The sequence below is a fragment of the Sardina pilchardus genome, chromosome 22 (genome assembly GCF_963854185.1).
Source record: "Sardina pilchardus chromosome 22, fSarPil1.1, whole genome shotgun sequence".
Taxonomy (NCBI): Eukaryota; Metazoa; Chordata; class Actinopteri; order Clupeiformes; family Clupeidae; genus Sardina; species Sardina pilchardus.
The window spans coordinates 19,941,255-19,952,314 of NC_085015.1; the positions used below are offsets into that span (position 1 = coordinate 19,941,255).

General features: G+C 42.8%; 1 long non-coding RNA gene across 1 annotated transcript; it reads left to right on the forward strand.

Annotated features, from left to right (window-relative positions):
• The first annotated feature begins 4,577 nt into the window (after positions 1-4,577).
• LOC134070723 (uncharacterized) lies at positions 4,578-4,879 on the forward strand. Its single transcript, XR_009936966.1, has 2 exons — positions 4,578-4,622; positions 4,708-4,879. It is a non-coding gene; the product is annotated as an uncharacterized LOC134070723 (long non-coding RNA).
• The last annotated feature ends 6,181 nt before the right edge of the window (positions 4,880-11,060 follow it).

Genomic DNA, 11,060 nt, shown 5'->3' on the forward strand with positions numbered 1-11,060 from the left:
AATTTTTGCTACATAGCTTATTTATTGCGTGGGTGATTGAGTCTCCGTAGGTATCCGCTGCCTTAGTTAGTTTGTATAGAAATGAAGTGACACATACAACAAGAGGGGAACATGGACGTGCAGCAGCAGGCAGTTGGTTTCATTTCAGCACTGACTCGCGGTCACCAGCTTTCGAAAGGGTCGCGCGCGGTGGGGAGGAGGAAGAGGAGTAAGACGTTAGATTGACGAACGAGCTGTGAAATGATGGTATGGGGTGAGGAATACTATTGGCTGGAGTTTTTCGAGCCCTGCCCGTTCCGCAGATGATTGACGTGTTTAATTTCCATTTCAGTGCTTCCAACTTAGTGGCTATAAGTGGGTTAGGAATAGGATTTCAAGTGATTTTGCAAAAATGGCCAACAAAGCTAATTCCATACCCTACCTTTAAGCTGTACTTTTTGAAGTGTTATCAGATCATTTGAACAAATCTGTTAACATATTTGAACATAAAACACAAAAAAAACATAATACAAAATAAAAACAATTAATATAAACATATCATCCACCTTTAAAAACCCCATCCACCCACCCATCACCACTCGAGTGGAGTTCAGAACTTATGACCCCCTTTATTCTTAGTACCTTTACGCTTAAATGCCCTATCCTTATTTACGGTGTCTTTTTCTTGATTGTTTGTGTGCGCTTGCAAATTTTCTTTTCGTGTGACAAATTGTTTTCCTATATTGATGTAGCCTTTCTGTTCTCCTCTTTTGGCTTTTTGTGTAGAACCTACCAAGGGCAAGCTGGTGAGCAGCTTTAATGTTGTTGTATAGGGCTGCTGTCGGACTAACTTTCGCCATCGCACCAATTAATCAAATCTTTCAGCATGTTCCGAATACAGTGCTGTGGCTGTGTAGTCTCTTTGTGCTGTGACTGTTCTTCAGGGTCCCCGTGGGTCCTTAAAAAGTCGTGATTTTTTTTGGGGAATTTTCAAGGTCTTAAAATGTCTTGAATTCTAGAATTTCCGATGAGGAGGTCTTAAATTTCATGCCGTGCCGAGTCAGTTTCGTCAGCTTTGCGAATGTGGACAGTGACACACTCAAAGCCGAAATATTGTGGGTGTTACAATGTAACAACACAGTCAAAAGTAGCGTGTGCGTTCCCCGTAGGCCTGAAACATACGGAGATAGTGTTTCAGAGTGGCAGACGCGACCTGACGCTTTTCGGGTGAGAGCATACATTTCTTTCGCCAGTTTTCATTGTAGACTATGCGTGCAACTTTACCAAACAGTATAGAAATAAACCTCCTCGGCTTGGCCCCTCTCTCTCTCTCTCTCTCTCTCTCGTGCGCGCTCAATGGAAACCCACCCCTCGACATGCATATTTAGTCCAAATAAAACATTCACAATCGTGAAAAAAGCAATGACGACTAGCTAAATTATTCGAAATCCGGTTAGCATCATAGCATGCTGCACATTTGATTAAAACTTTTGCATTCAAGTTAAGTGATCATCTCATCACCAATGTTTTCCAACTCCAAGACTAAAAGGACCTGTCCCAAGGAGAATGTCAGCCTACAGTACCTTGAAACTTAAACACATGTTGGGGAAACTGAACAGTCCAACCAGTAGACTATGATAAGCTAGCCAACTATGCTACTTTGTTTACAATATTTTGAGGCATCAATCAGACTGCTGAATTAAAGAGGTAGGCCTAGAGTTGTAATACAAATAGTAGGCTATATAAACTGCATAAAGTGTGCAGTCATGAATATCAGAAATTTCAGTATATAGAAAATAAAGGGGAAAAAAGGGGGGTTATATAATTTGAATGATTATATAATGTGAATGATTTTTTTTATCAAATATGAAAAATCATTCACATTATGAAAGGAGTGCGATACAAATGTGACCTTTTGCTGTTAGAAAGCTATGCAATGAAAAATGTGGGTGCACCTAAATTTTGTGCTGGTGCACCTGAAAAAAAAGTTAAGCGCACCAGTGCAACCAACACAAAAAGTTAGTCGGGAGCCTTGTCCATTTTTTAACTGTGTTTAAGTTGTCATTTGCAACTTGATTTGTTTACACACTGTTTGTACATTATTTACAGCAGTATTGTTGTAGTATTGAGAAGGCAGTTGCCTGACATGCACCATTTGCACTGTCACTCAAATACAAATGTGCTTTGGTAAACTGAGCAGCCTAGAACGTGCTTTTTGTATATATTTTTTTGCCGTGGTAATGGTCTTAATTTTTATTCTTAGAGGTCTTAAAAAGGTCTTAAAAGTCATTAAATTTGTTGATAAAAAATGTGCAGATACCCTGTTCTTTGTCTGTGCCATCACTTTGTGGCAGTGTATCGTCTGTGTGCTCTGTTACATCGATGCTCTCACTCCTGATTATCTGACTTTCATAGACTTTATTTGCCACCATCAAGCACACACCCCAAACTGTTTGCTAAACAACAGCACTGTTGTTTAGAAACAGAAAATACACCCATGTGGTCATCATTGTGGACTACAATCATGTTTCCTTCAATCAAGAATTGCTGTGTTGTACTTAATGTTTCTGCTCTTTGTTGTCGCATTGCAGTTATGTCCACCTTATCCTTTGCCACCTCTTGAGCTAATGCTAAGTGCTTACACTTCTGACCCTGTCCATTGACTGAACATTGGTATAAACAGTGCCGCAAATCAACCTCATAAAAAGTACCAGGTTTATTTTCTGAGGGGACACGAAAGAGACCTCCAGACAGATGACTGACGTGTTGGATCAAATCCATGGGACCTCATCCTCTCAGCTGCCTTATCACTGTCACTGGGATACAATGCTTGGGATGGGATTCGACCAGCAAGTTTAAGCTCATCCAGATGGCTAAATACATACAAAAAAAGGGCATAGAATCAAAGGATAGTCAGTGTGTCAAAGATTTATGCTAAACCCCAGACACCCAACAACCCACCTGTACAAATTCTGGTTTTACTACATATCAACTCTTCAATGACCTTGAACTTGTTCTTCAGTGTTAAGAGACTTCATTCGCTTTACAAAACTGAATATTTGAACCAAGAACCCACATAAAGGTATAGCTATACAGACGTACAGAAGTCTTACAGTGTTTGCAGAAGTGAGAAAACAGAAGGACACATAGGCTGGACAGAAATTTGCCCTAGTTGTGGCCCGGTCCCCAGATGAAGAACCTTTTGCAATGTTGGACCGCTCACACCTCCACTGAATAACATTCTCTCTGTTCTTCCTACATGAGTAACGTCCTTTCCCATTCTCAGAAAGCCTCTCAAGGTGGTTCCATACAACCTGCAGCAGTTGATATATCCCACTACTCATGGACTTGTCTTACATCTCCAATTTTCCATACATATGCACAATACTCCTTCCACTCATTCACACACTGTCATCACCAGCAAAATGGACCTCTCACACTTGCCACCCGATCCATCCTCTGTGCCACAAATCAGTAAGCCCCTCCATCCATTACATATACCGCAGCACACAACCGTGCCGTCATCAAAACCTAAACTCACATTCACACTGTACATCTCCTATGCCCCTGACACCCCCCTCAGACATTTTCCTTGCCTCTGTTGCTATTGGGTGCTCCTTGGTGCGCCCCTTGTATTGTAAAAGCAGTAGGCCAAATATATATGGTATGTGTGCATGTCCCCCCATGTGAATTTGTATATTGACAGTGAACATTTGGGGATGCACTATATTTCAGCAATCTTCATTTAAACCCATTCTTTTCGGAGCCATTTAATTACATTAAAATGCATTAGAAGAAAACACAGGCATGGCCAACACCACGCGCGTCATTAGAATGACTGTTTTGCAAGCTAAAGCTGACCGAGGTCACTGCGCTATCTATGCTTTACACATTGTTTGATGTAGGCTACTCACTTGGAAAAGACGGGCTTTTTTTTCCGCCGTCACATCGCCTTCCTTCACAGAAATCCTTTTGCTGCCTTTAAACAGCACAAAATAGGCTTAGTCTTCCATGACTTGAAAAAATCCCTCAGAGGCAGACGAGCATAAACATGTGGTATCGTACCTTGTGATTGTGAGGTTTAACTTCCTGTGTAATTGCGCCACCTACCCAGTCCGTCACACACACCCAATGAAAAAAAAAAAGAAAAATCAATAATGCTGAACAACAAAATCACGGACCATTTTTGTTGCCTGTAATTCCATGTATGGAAAATACTGATGAAAACAGAAAACGACTAGATCTGCATTTTCCTAATTAAAAAGGGAAATATTCTTTATTTTTTGTTCATTCTCATTCATAATCGATTGGCCAGAAGATCCACAGACCCACTTGAACTTCCTTTCGGCATCTAGGCCTCCACCACTCCTTGTGGTCTCCTTGAAGAAGTAGTAATACAATATGAATGTTTTGAAAACATTTTTGGAAATATTTACAAAATTCTTTATATATAGCATATGTAGTAGGGTAGACTGACTGTTGGCCCTGTGTCTTCCCTCTGGCCTGCCTTGCTAACGAGGGGCGGGACAATGACCTTAATTGGTTAACTAGCTCTGCAGCCTATTTAAGAGCTTGGATGGTTAGCAACAGTGTAGGCTCTGCTGCGAGAAGGTGTGTGCGAGCACACCAGAGCCTTCCACCAGGTATGCCATCTTTTCAAGTGTTTCTGTTTGTATTAGTTTTGTCATTGTGGTTAATGTTTATCGTTTATCGTTTTATGTACTGTAGCTGGGTGCCCTGCCTGTCCGGACCACGGCAGGGGTGATGTTGCCTGCCTCTCCGGACTGCTACAGTTGGTCAGGCTGCTGTCTTGTCTTCCTTTAGTTTTGTTTGATGTTTGATTTACTATTTTGTCTGTTACTTTTGGTTTGATTGTCTTTGTCCATTGTCTTTCTTTTGTGAGCAGGCAGAGTGTTAATGGGGGGGGGGCCTAGTCACCTGCTGGGGAACTATAGTAATTGCACGTGTGTGTACTGAGAGTTGCTTGCTGTGGAGAGCTGCATTACTTCTTAACACTTTCATACTGTAGAATTGCTGTGTTGGGTACAAACTTATCACCCTTGATATTAGCCTGCCCCCTCAGGCAAGCTCTGCCTGCCTCCGCTATTTGTTGCCCTTCCCTCCTTTGTTAGAATGTCTGTGTTGTCTTTTGTTAAATAAAATCCTTTATTTATGGAATTCATGTCTCCTTATGCTTGATAGAACCTGTGCAGCTCAGTCTCTGTAAAAGTGTCAATCTCCTAAAGATTCCCTGAGGCGCTAGGCCCCAGGGTGGCGTAGTCAGGCTACAGATTTGGGGTGGTTGCCCTGTCCACCCTGTTACATTCTGGCGTAAGTCGGCAGCAAGCTAAAGACATGAATTCCTTTTTTTTTGTTTTGTTTTGTTAGATTCTTGTTGTGCTTGTTTTCTTTGTTTTCCTTAATTCCAAGACAAGACAGCAGCTGACCAGAAGATCAAGCACCAGGAACCCTCTGAAGTCCAGCCTCCAACATCCCCAAGTGCCCACCCTCACCGTGGTGAAGTCCTCTGTGCCTCCTTTTGACCAGCCCAGCGGATGGCGCCTCCGCAGGTTGGTCGGGATCGACCCATGGAAGGACTGTTACCCACTTTCGTCAGGGTTCATGTTGGAGTGGGATGAGCATGATGTATGGACTTATGGGGGGATGTCGGGTTATGTGTGTGTTGTCATGGTTTTAACCATTTTTAGGTAGCCGGGGGTTAGCCTCAGAGAATCACTGGGTCATGGGGTGGGTCCCATTAGCGGGGTTTTCTGAGGGGCCCCTGGTGTTCCTCATTCCAGCATTGGCCTACTGACCATGCTGTGTCCTTGTGTTGGGTAGCAGTGTTTGAAACACTGGGTCCCCAGTTGGGTAGCAGTGCTTGAGACACTGGGTCCCCTGAATCTGGCTAGCAGAACTGGCCCATAGGCCAGGCTGCATACTGCTAGAGTGTTTGGGTAGCCGCGCTGGCCGCGGGGTCCCCTGTATCTGGGGTTTGGTCCAGTGACCAGACCCGTCCCCGTCATGGGGTTGAGTGGCAGCACTGGGGTTAACCTTACTGCCAATACCTGCTTGATTTTATTGTATGTGCACTTGTGCCTGAGAGAGCCCTTACCAACCCCTTATGTGCTCGTTTAAACGGTGTATCGTCGGGACGACGATACATCTTGGGGGGGAAGAATGTAGTAGGGTAGACTGACTGTTGGCCCTGTGTCTTCCCTCTGGCCTGCCTTGCTAACGAGGGGCGGGACAATGACCTTAATTGGTTAACTAGCTCTGCAGCCTATTTAAGAGCTTGGATGGTTAGCAACAGTGTAGGCTCTGCTGCGAGAAGGTGTGTGCGAGCACACCAGAGCCTTCCACCAGGTATGCCATCTTTTCAAGTGTTTCTGTTTGTATTAGTTTTGTCATTGTGGTTAATGTTTATCGTTTATCGTTTTATGTACTGTAGCTGGGTGCCCTGCCTGTCCGGACCACGGCAGGGGTGATGTTGCCTGCCTCTCCGGACTGCTACAGTTGGTCAGGCTGCTGTCTTGTCTTCCTTTAGTTTTGTTTGATGTTTGATTTACTATTTTGTCTGTTACTTTTGGTTTGATTGTCTTTGTCCATTGTCTTTCTTTTGTGAGCAGGCAGAGTGTTAATGGGGGGGGGGGCCTAGTCACCTGCTGGGGAACTATAGTAATTGCACGTGTGTGTACTGAGAGTTGCTTGCTGTGGAGAGCTGCATTACTTCTTAACACTTTCATACTGTAGAATTGCTGTGTTGGGTACAAACTTATCACCCTTGATATTAGCCTGCCCCCTCAGGCAAGCTCTGCCTGCCTCCGCTATTTGTTGCCCTTCCCTCCTTTGTTAGAATGTCTGTGTTGTCTTTTGTTAAATAAAATCCTTTATTTATGGAATTCATGTCTCCTTATGCTTGATAGAACCTGTGCAGCTCAGTCTCTGTAAAAGTGTCAATCTCCTAAAGATTCCCTGAGGCGCTAGGCCCCAGGGTGGCGTAGTCAGGCTACAGATTTGGGGTGGTTGCCCTGTCCACCCTGTTACACATAGATATTAACTCACTTGCCTCTTCTACTTCCAGTATATATCTCTGACTTGGTATCTCCCATAACTCAGATGCTTGAGCTCAAGCCATGCTCTCATCCAATGGCAATGCTTGGAAAAGAGTTCCTTCAGACTTAGAGCCAGACCACTGTTACGGCCAGATAGTTTATGACTTCATCATACTTATTCAATCCCAGACTGTCAGACAATCTCAAACAAATCCATGGCAAGAAACAGCTAGGTACTTGAAGAGATAAGAGACCCTATTAACTGCTCCCAACATGCTCATATCCATTTATTATTTTGTTATGTTTGTTTGTTAGCAAGATAACTTTTTTAGTTATGGATGGATTTCAATTACATTTTCAGGAAAGGTCTGAAATGACCCAAGGAAAACGCCATTACATTTCGGGAGTTATCCAGATTACTGTCTGGATCCAGGAGGTGATTGTGTTTTCGCTTGACGGAGGAGTGCTTTTCTAGTTGAATATTAATATCAATATTATATGAAATAATTTCACTAATCAAAGCCGCATTTTCCCTCCATGTTTTAGTAAATAGACTAAGAAATAAAATCAATTTATACTAAAACAAGGGACGTGTTGCACACTTCAAATCATCTTTTTAAGTCATAAGCCCCGAGAGACCTTAGGCTAGTACCTAAAACCCCCCCTTAGCTTGCTTTTCTAAAACGGTATGACTAACTATGTCGATTTAATTTCATGAAACAAAGGCACAGCAACGACAAATGTAACGATGTCATTCTTCTGCCAAGAAATATTTCCTCCATATGAATGGTTGCCATGCAACATGGAGACGCAGCCCCTTTAACTTTTGCGCAAGATGTGGTAGTGCATTAACGAAATGCGGTCAAGGTGTATGTTTGTGTTGGATTTTATAACAGCATCGATTCAACTAATCATCATCAAGGACCGGAACTATCCGTGTTAGAAAATAATATTCATACATCATGTACATTTATATTTTTGCAATTTTCCAGCATAAAATTTGGGAAGACTTAGCCTTCTCAAGCCTCCATTACGCGCCGCCCATGCCTCACGCACGAGCAAATCTTTGAGAAAACTGTTTATCGTCTTTGCCGACCTTTGTCTCTTTGGATGTACGGGATTTGGGCTATAGCCTACCTTATCACCAACACGCAGCGCGTGTGAATCATCTTATCAAGAACGATATGTTAAGGCATTCACGTGCCAACCATCAAAGAGGAAATAAAGAGGAGTAACAAAATTAACCTTTGCATTCAGAAGATACTCTGCAGACCGTAGCAGTAGCCCCTAGTGACCATCAATCACTATCAACTTAGGGACTTCAACCAGGCTGATTTGACATAGTCCATAGCCTTCTCTGGATCTATGAAGCGACGCTCCTCTTCGCCAAGCATTGTGATTCTGAAGGTAGTCGGATGTCTGAAGCCAAAGCGGGCGCCCGTAATGTTCTGCAGAATCTTCCTAACGTCATTGAAAGCCGCCCTTCTCTTCGCCTCTCCAGCGATCAGATCTCCAAAGATATGTATGGCCTTTCCGTTATACTGTATGCGAGGTCTCCCTTCTCTCAGGCCATGCGGAGAATCTGTTCTTTAACATGGAAAAAGTGCACCCTGAGAATGAAAGGTCTGGGTGGTAGCCCTGTCTTCTGCTTAGCTTGTGAGAGTCGATGAGCTCGGTCGATAAGAGGTTGATCTTCGAAATCAAACAGGTCTTTTAGTAGGTTGGAGATAGATGCTGTCGGAGTTTTGCCTTCTTCTCCTTCCGCAATGCCGACTAGTCTTAGGTTGTTTCTCCTCTACCTGTTCTCTAGATCTTCACATTTACTTTGAAGTGCGCAAATATCATCTTTGAGTGTACTCACTGTTACTTCCATTTCGGCTAAGCCATCGCTAGTCTTTGTTGCAGAGTCCTCTCAGACCCCTATCAACCTAGCAGTATGTTATACAGTAAAAAATTAGTACTGTCCAAAACCAGGTGAGTTGAGTATTCCAAAGTCCATGTCGTTTTGAAACTCTTCGTAGGTCATTGACAGTGGAATTTCGATTGTGTTTGCACAGGTTCTGCTGGATGGGAAGTGAGAGACCCTTTGAAACACCAGTTTTGGTGTTGGCTTGATTCCAGATGGGGGCAGAGAACTGAGTCCTGTGGCGTACATCAAGATGTCAGGGAGGGAAAGTCCTGTTTGTTTACCTAAAACAAAAGAAAGCATTACTTATGTCAAGAAATATATTGTAAGAAAGCTGTCATTCATAAAGTATGAGAGAATTGCGAACAATTGTATGACATATTATTGTAATAGACCTTCTGTGTCAAGGAGATACCCTCTCCAGAATCCCAACACTCTGGTTTCTTCTTGGTGTTTTGTAGTGCCTTCTTCACTTAGTTTAACCACAAAAAGATTTTGCAGTTTTGCTGATGTCAGCTGTTCCACACTTGAGCACATAAATGTCTTGAATATGGATGCATGCTGCTCCAAAGCATGAATCACAATAACTCAATTGCTGCCATTGACGCCTTTAAACGTCAATTTGAACACGTACGTTGACTGCCATAGACCTCTGAAGTTCGCCTACAAAAAAGCTGCCATCTTTGAGATTCGGTATCTGGCGATTTTTCCTATGGGAAAATAACATGGGGATTTTGAATTATCGCACCTGTTAAACTCACGCGGGGACCATATAGTCTTAAATAAAGACGTTTTCCTGAACACACTTTTGTCCTCTGCCTTCTTGTGCATTCTGTGATCTCCGGTACGTGAAGTCGGCACACTTTGATTTTTGCTACCCCAGAGCTAACTGGCTAACTAACTTAATGGCAAGTTGCATTGCAAGTTAGCTCTGGGGTAGCGAAAATCAAAGTCTGGCGTCTTCGCGTACCGGAGATCACATATTCCTCTCGAAGGCAGAGGACAAAAGTGTGTTCAGCAAAACGCCTGAATTTCCGATTTTGTCATCCCCGCGAGAGTTTAACAGGTGTGATAATTCCAAATCCCCATGTTAATTTCCCATAGGAAAAACCGTCAGATACCGTAACTCCATATATGGGCAAAGATGGTAGCTTTTTTGTAGGCGAACTTCAGAGGTCTATTGTCAATTGCATTTTTCAATGGGGAGGGCTCATGGGTGGGCTTGGGAACGATCTGGAGTTTCACTAAAAATCAGGCTTGTAAACAGACTGAATTAGTGATCCGAACCGCTAGATGGCACTAGTGCCATTTGGATGATTAGAATCTGCCAGCAGAGCCAATGCGCCTCGGTGTTTACATTGTCACAAAACTTACTGTTTGATGGATCTTGGGAAAACAGTCAAAATACTGTAAAACGTTTGACAGTATGGAGCGCTCTGCACTGAAAAGGGCTGAAAAAACACAAATGTGTAGACCAATTGCAATCACAGAAGACTGGTAACATCAAACATCTTCAAAATAAATGTGCGTAGTAGTCCTTACGTTTTATTATTAGAGCCTGTTATGGCAAGGCTAATTTGCTTCATAATGTGAAACTATTGCTTTGAGACTACTAATTACTTAATATTTGATACAATTAGCTTCACACTCTATTCCTTTAAGCCTACTACATGTATTTACTTGATATTTGATACAATTAATTTCAAGTAAATTCTGTTTGTGAAAATAAAGCACATTACCTTTCTATTGGGAAATAGTTGCGGTAAATGAAGTACCACTGCATGAAGTCCTTTATAATTATCTTCTTGTCCAACACATCTGGGTACTGAAGACACCCGGCAGTCTGCATCAGACTTTTTGATGATTATTGCATGCAGTTCATCCAGTGTTGTTGCATTAGACAACACTGGATGAACATTCAGGGCATAACAAACTAATTGGCCACCCACGAAAGTAAGAGTAGCCTACCACGAGCGAGAATTGAGTACCTACGTTGCCTAATCTGAAAATCCCTGTTACTGTACGTCCCCTAACCCTGGTGTTCGTCTACACATGTGTTTGGGGACCCCTGTTGGGTGCTGCATTTTTTTTCTTTTTACTGAATTGCAGGTGAGCCGCAC